General features: G+C 45.9%; 1 pseudogene; it reads right to left on the bottom strand.

Annotated features, from left to right (window-relative positions):
* Positions 1-2,523: 2,523 nt before the first annotated feature.
* LOC112424030 (small ribosomal subunit protein uS10-like) lies at positions 2,524-6,822 on the bottom strand (annotated as a pseudogene).

Below are 6,822 nucleotides of genomic sequence, written 5' to 3'. Positions count from 1 at the left end.
CATGGTGAAACCCTGTCTCTACCAAAAGTACAAAAAATTAGCTGAGTATGTTGGCGCATGCCTGTAATCCCAGCTACTTGGGAGTCTGAAGCAGGAGAATCACTTTAACCTGGGAGGCGGAGGTTGCAGTGAGCCGAGATCACGCCACTGCATTCCAGCCTGGGCAACAAGAGCGAAACTCCGTCTTAAAAAAAAAAAAAAAAAAAGCTAGGCGTGGTGGCATGGGCGTGTAGCGTGTAGTCCCAGCTACTCGAGAGGCTGAGGCAGGAGAATCACTTGAACCCACGAGGTGGAAGTTGAACCACTGCACTCCAGCCTGGGTGACAAAGCAAGACTCCATCTCAAAAAAATAAAAAATAAAAAAGGTTCCAGTGGAATTGTAAAAACATAAATCATAAAAAATTTAAAAAGGTAAGGAGGAGTGGATGGGATAAAATATAGGTCTCATAAATTCCTTATGAGAAGTTGAGGGATTTCCCATCTCATGACCTCCTTTTTGTTTTTGAGACAGAGTTTCGCTCTTGTTGCCCAGGCTGGAGTGCAATAGCACGATCTTGTCTCACTGCAACCTCTGCCTCCTGGGTTCAAGCAATTCTCCTGCCTCAGCCTCCTGAGGAGCTGGGGTTACAGGTGTGTGCCACCACGCCCAGCTAATTTTTTTTTTTTTTTGAGACAGAGTCTTGCTCTGCTGCCCAGGCTGGAGTGCAGTGGCCGGACCTCAGCTCACTGCAAGCTCTGCCTCCCGCGTTCACGCCATTCTCCTGCCTCAGCCTCTCGAGTAGCTGGGACTACAGGCGCCCGCTGCCTCACCCGGCTAGTTTTTTGTATTTTTTAAGTAGAGACGGGGTTTCACCGTTTTAGCCAGGATGGTCTCGATCTCCTGACCTCGTGATCCGCCCGTCTCGGCCTCCCAAAGTGCTGGGATTACAGGCTTGAGCCACCGCGCCTGGCCATGCCCAGCTAATTTTTTTGTATTTTAGGAGAGACAGGGTTTCACCATGTTGGCCAGGCTGGTCTCAAACTCCTGACCTCAGGTGATCCACCCTGCTCGGCTTCCCAAAGTGCTGTGATTACAGGCGTGAGCCACCATGTCTGGCCTCATGATCTCTATTTTTAATCCTTATACACACAATTTTTTTCGGTTATAAATTTTTTCTTGGTGTAAATTACTACAAAACATTATCCATATTGTGGATCTGGTTTCAGGTCATACAGGAAGTCATTTCCTATACCACGGTTGTAAAAATGGTCTCCAATATTTTCTCGTATCTTCATGCTTTTTAGAAGCATGCTTTTGGATGGGCATGGTAGCTCATGCCTGTAAACCCGGCACTTTGAGAGGCCAAGACTGGAGGATCACTTGAGGCCAGGAGTTCCAGACCAGTCTGGACAACACAGTGAGACCTCATGTCTAAAATAAATAAATAAAATAAAATAAAATAAAATAAACAGAAAAAGGACATTTTAGATTACTGTGGGCCCACAGAGCTGATTAAAGAAAATCTCACCATCTCTCTTGATTCCTAATTTAATCACACTGCAAATTCTCTTGCTATGTAAATTAAAATATTCACAGGTTCCTGGGATTAAGACACAAACATCTTTGGGGCCGGGACATGATTTTGTCTACTACAGTCCATCTTCTGGTCCCAAACATGAACATCTGTCCCATATGCAAAATACTTTCACCTCATCTCAACATCCCCAAAGTCTCAACCTGTTACTATTGTAATATTGGTTATACAATTTTATTTTTCAAAAATCGTAGAACTATATACCAACAGTGAATTTTACTGAATGTAAACATTAAAATGGGTATTGAAAAAGAGGAAACAGCAAAGGAGACTGAGAAGAAGTCACCAATAAGGTGGGAAGAAACCAAGAGATTGTGCTGACCTGGAAGCCAAATAAAGAAAGTATATTGGGCCGGGCGCGGTGGCTCAAGCCTGTAATCCCAGCACTTTGGGAAGCTGAGGCGGGTGGATCACGAGGTCAGGAGATCGAGACCATCCTGGCTAACATGGTGAAACCCCGTCTCTACTAAAAATACAAAACAAACAAACAAACAAACAAACAAAAAAACTAGCCGGTCGTGGTGACGGGCGCCTGTAGTCCCAGCTACTCGGAGGCTGAGGCGGGAGAATGGCGTGAACCTGAGAAGCGGAGCTTACAGTGAGCCGAGATCGCGCCACTGCACTCCAGCCTGGGAGACACAGCGAGACTCCGTCTCGAAATAAATAAATAAATAAATAAAGTATATTAAGGAGGATGTAATATGGCCGGGCAAGGTTGCTCATGCCTGAAATCCCAGCACTTTGGGAGGCTGAGGCAGGTGGATCACCTGAGGTCAGGAGTTTGAGACCAGCCTGGCCAACATGGTGAAACCCCGTCTCTACTAAAAATACTAAAATTAGCCCACATGATAGTGGGTGCCTGTAATCCCAGCTACTCGGGAGGCTAAGACATGAAAATCGCTTGAACCCGGGAGGCGCAGTTTGCAGTGAGTGGAGATTTCAGCACCACTGTACTCCACTCAGGGCGACAGAGCCAGATGCTATCTTAAAAAGAAAAAAAAAAATGCAGTTCCCATTACATGGCCATGATTGCCATATGAAGTGTCTATACACACTCCTGCCAAGCCTGGATATAATGAATCGCTTTACTCTTGCTACTATGAGTCACGAAAATACCATTTAACTTGAATTTTCCTGATGAATAATGAGGTGGGACATCTTTTCACATAGTTTGGACATTGTGTTTCATCTACAAACTGCATGTATTTATCCTTTGCTTATTTTTCTTTGCTTTGCTTTTTAAATCTTAAATTCAATTAATATTTGAATATGTATAAGAATCAAGTTTTGAAACTCAAAAGGTAGAAAAGGATATTTTGAAAAACCTTGGACCCTAGCCACCCAGTTCCCCTTCCCAGAAGCAACCAAAGTTATCAAGTTTTATAGTTTTAGAGACAGTCCATGCATATATAAAGAGAACGTACACATCTTTTCTCCTCTCTTTTTATGCAAATAGTAGCATGCTATCAGTTGGCACCTGGCTCTTTTTATTCAAAAATTATTTGGAGATTATTTCCTTCTCAGTAAAGAAAGCTGCCTCATACTTTTTGATGGTGTTATTTAACCAATCCTCTACTGATGAAGATTGAATCTGTACTTTCATTCTGGCTATAACAAAAAATCATTGAATTAATGATGTAGCATAGGTGGGACTATATTGCCAGGATAAATATCTGAAGTAGAGTAACAGGGTCAAAGGACATATGCATCTGTGATTCTTTTTTTTTTTAATTTAATTTTTATTTTTTTAAACAACTGGTAATCAATTTATTAAAATAGTTGACTTAAGCATCTGCAGTGGTGACTTCCACCTCAACTCCTGGCTCAATACTGATGGAAGTAATCTGCATAACAACCTCGGAAGAACTGTGCAAGTCAATGAGTCGCTTGTGGATTCTCATCTGGAAACATCTCATGTCTTAGAACGTTCACCACAGGAGTTTTTCTAGTAGTGATTCTCAAGGTCTTGGTAGGCATTCGAACTGGTCCTTTCACTTTGAGATTCTTTTCCTTTGCGCCTCTGATCAAGTCAGCACACATGTTTTCCAGGGATTTTGTGTTGCGGCTCCTTAGAGTGATTCGAATTCGGTGAATTGCCACTTCCGGCTCCACGGGTGTTTTTCCGGTATCCTTAACAGCCATGGCTGCCGTGCGGCTTCCTGACCGACTCGTTCCTCTGCAAGAGCGAACAGCGGTGAGTCAGGAGCAGCTTGCGGGTCGGCGATCCACGGCACCTACGAGCGCGTCTTCCTCAAAGAGCATTCTAACAGATATTTGGAAGTCTGCCCTGCCCTCCACAGAGGTTACCAACACATCTCGGTAGGATACAGGAGAATGCTGGTTTCTCTACAGACTTGCTCACATCAAGTGTTAACTTCTTTCCTCTATCCGCTTTGCTAACTCAGTGTCAGTCACTGAGGAGTTCTCTTATTATAACGGAAGTTTGTCATCTTTTCATAGGCTTAGAAACCATTCCTGTTTCCTTTAGTGTTAACTGTTCATACACTTGGCCCTTTTGGAGGCAGTCATTCTTTTTCTTTTCTCTTTTCTTTCTTTTTTTTTTTTGAGACAGTGTTTGGCTCTTGTTGCCCAGGCTGGAGTGCAATGGTGCGATCTCGGCTCTCCGCAACCTCCGCCTCCCGGGTTCAAGCGATTCTCCTGCCTCGGCCTCCTGAGTAACTGGGATTACAGGCACGCACCACTACGCCCGGCTAATTTTTGTATTTTTAATAGAGACGCGGTTTCAGCATGTTGGCCAGGTTGGTCTCTAACTCCTGACCTCGTGATTTGCCCGCCTTGGCCTCCCAAAGTGCTGGGATTACAGGCATGAGCCACTGTGCCTGGCCTCTTTTTCTTATGATTTGTAGGATCTTAGATCTTAGATCTTATGATTTGTAGGATCTTGTGTTAGAGAATTCTACCCTTGGTCTGTGACCCTTGTCTGGGTAAAAAAAAATTTGTTTTTGAGATGGAGTCCCACTCTGTCGCCCAGGCTGGAGTGCAGTGGCACGATCTCGGCTCACTGCAACCTCCAAGATTCTCCTGCCTCAGCATCCTGAGTAGCTGGGATTACAGGCGCATGCCACCATGCCCAGCTAGTTTTTGTATTTTTAGTAGAGATGGAGTTTCACCAGGTTGGCCAGGCTCATCTTGAACTCCTGACCTCAGGTGATCCACCCGTCTTGGCCTCCCAAAGTGCTGGGATTACAGGCCTGAGCCACCATGCTTGGCTTTTCTCCTTTTTCTTTTTTTTTTTTTTGAGATAGGGTTTTGCTCTCTCACCCAGGCTGGAGTGCAGTAGTGCAACCACAGCTCATTGAATCCTCAGCCTCCCGAGCTCAAGTAAATCTCCCAACTGTGCCTCCTGAGTAGCTGGGACTACAGGCATGGGCCACCACACACGGCTAATTTTTTTCTATGTTTTTGTAGAAACAGGGTTTCACTATGTATTCCAGGCTGGTCTTGAATTCCTGGGCTCAAGTGATCCTTCCACCTCCACCTCTCAAAGTGCTGAGATTACAGGGCGTGAGCCACTGCACCTGACCTTTATTAAAAAAAAAAAATTTTAGAGGTGGGGTCTTGCTATGTTGCCCAGGCTGGTCTTGAACTCCTGAGCTCAAGGGAGCCTCTTGCCTTGGCCTCCCAAAGGGTTGGGATTATGGGCATGAACCACTGCACGTGGCCCCTTTTTTTTTTTTGAGAGAGAGAGAGTGTCACTGTTGCCAGGCTGGAATGCAGTGGTGCGATCTCAGCTCACTGCAACTTCCGACTTCTGGGTTCAAGTGATTCTCCTGCCTCAGCCTCCCAAGTAGCTGGGATTACACGCACATGCACCATGCCCAGCTAATTTTTGTATTTTTAGTAGAGACAGGGTTTCACCATGTTGGCCAGGCTGGTCTTGAATTCCTGACCTCAGGTGATCCTCCCGCCTCGGCCTCCCAAAGTGCTGGGATTACAGGTGTGAGCCACGGAGCACAGTCTGGCCCCCATTTTTAACAATAAAATATTTGAATCAGCTAGGATTTAGTAGATATGAATTATGAGGCAGGGATATAACATAAGTTCTTGATGCTTTCCCTCGTTGTCTTCATAACATTTATCCTTTTCTTGGCAGGGCACCTGGGGCAGGATGATATGGTTTGCATGTTGTCCCTGCCCAAATCTCATGTTGAAATATAGTCCTCAGGAGCACCAAGGGGTCTCATGCCTGTAATCCCAGCAATTCAGGGGGACGAGATGGGCGGATCACCTGAGGTCAGGAGTTCGAGATCAGCCTGGCCAACATGGTGAAACCCCATCTCTACTAAAAATACAAAAATTAGCCGGGCATGGTGGCACATGCCTGTAATCCCAGCTACTGGGGAGGCTGAGGCAAGGGAATCGCTTGAACCTGGAAGGCAGAGGTTGCACTGAGCCAAGATCATGCCACTGCACTCCAGCCTGGGTGACACAGAGAGACTCCATCTTAAAATATATGTAGATATAATCCCCAGTGGTGAATCTAGGGCCTGGTGGTGGGAGGTGTTTGGGTCATAGGGGTGGATCCTTCATGGCTTGGTGCTGTCTTCACAATAGTGACTCAGTTCTCACAAGATCTGGTTTTTGTAAAGTGTGGCACCTTCCCCTATCTTGCTCCTGCTTTTGCCAAGTGACAGGCCTGCTCCCGCTTTGACTTTCACTGTGAGAAAAGGCCCCCAGAGGCCTCCCCAGAAGTGGAGTAGATGCCTGCATCACGCTTGTACAGCCTGCAGAACCCATGAGCCAATTAAACCTCTTTTCTTTATAAATTAAAAAAATAAACATTGAATGAGCTAACTTTTCTGCAGTGAATTGAAAGAACATCTTTTGGCCAGGTGCGGTGGCTCATGCCTGTAATCCCAGCATTTTTGGAGGCTGAGGCAGGCGGATCACCTGAGGTGGGGAGTTCGAGATCAGCCTGACCAGCATGGCAAAACCCCATCTCTACTGAAAATACAAAATGAGCCAGGTGTGGTAGCACACACCTGTAATCCCAGCTACTTGGGAAGCTGAAGCAGGCGGATCTCCAGAGGTAGGGAGTTCAAGACCAGCCTGACCAACACGCAGAAACCCCGTCTCTACTAAAAATACAAAATGAGCTGGGCGTGGTGGCATGTACCTGTAATTCCAGCTAGTCGGGAGGCTGAGGCAGGAGAATCGCTTGAACCCGGGAGGCGGAGGTTGTGGTGAGCTGAGATCACACCATTGTACTCCTGCCAGGGCAACAAGA

This window comes from Macaca nemestrina, chromosome 3 (assembly GCF_043159975.1).
Source record: "Macaca nemestrina isolate mMacNem1 chromosome 3, mMacNem.hap1, whole genome shotgun sequence".
Classification (NCBI taxonomy): domain Eukaryota; kingdom Metazoa; phylum Chordata; class Mammalia; order Primates; family Cercopithecidae; genus Macaca; species Macaca nemestrina.
This window is presented reverse-complemented; position numbering and strand designations above follow the sequence as displayed.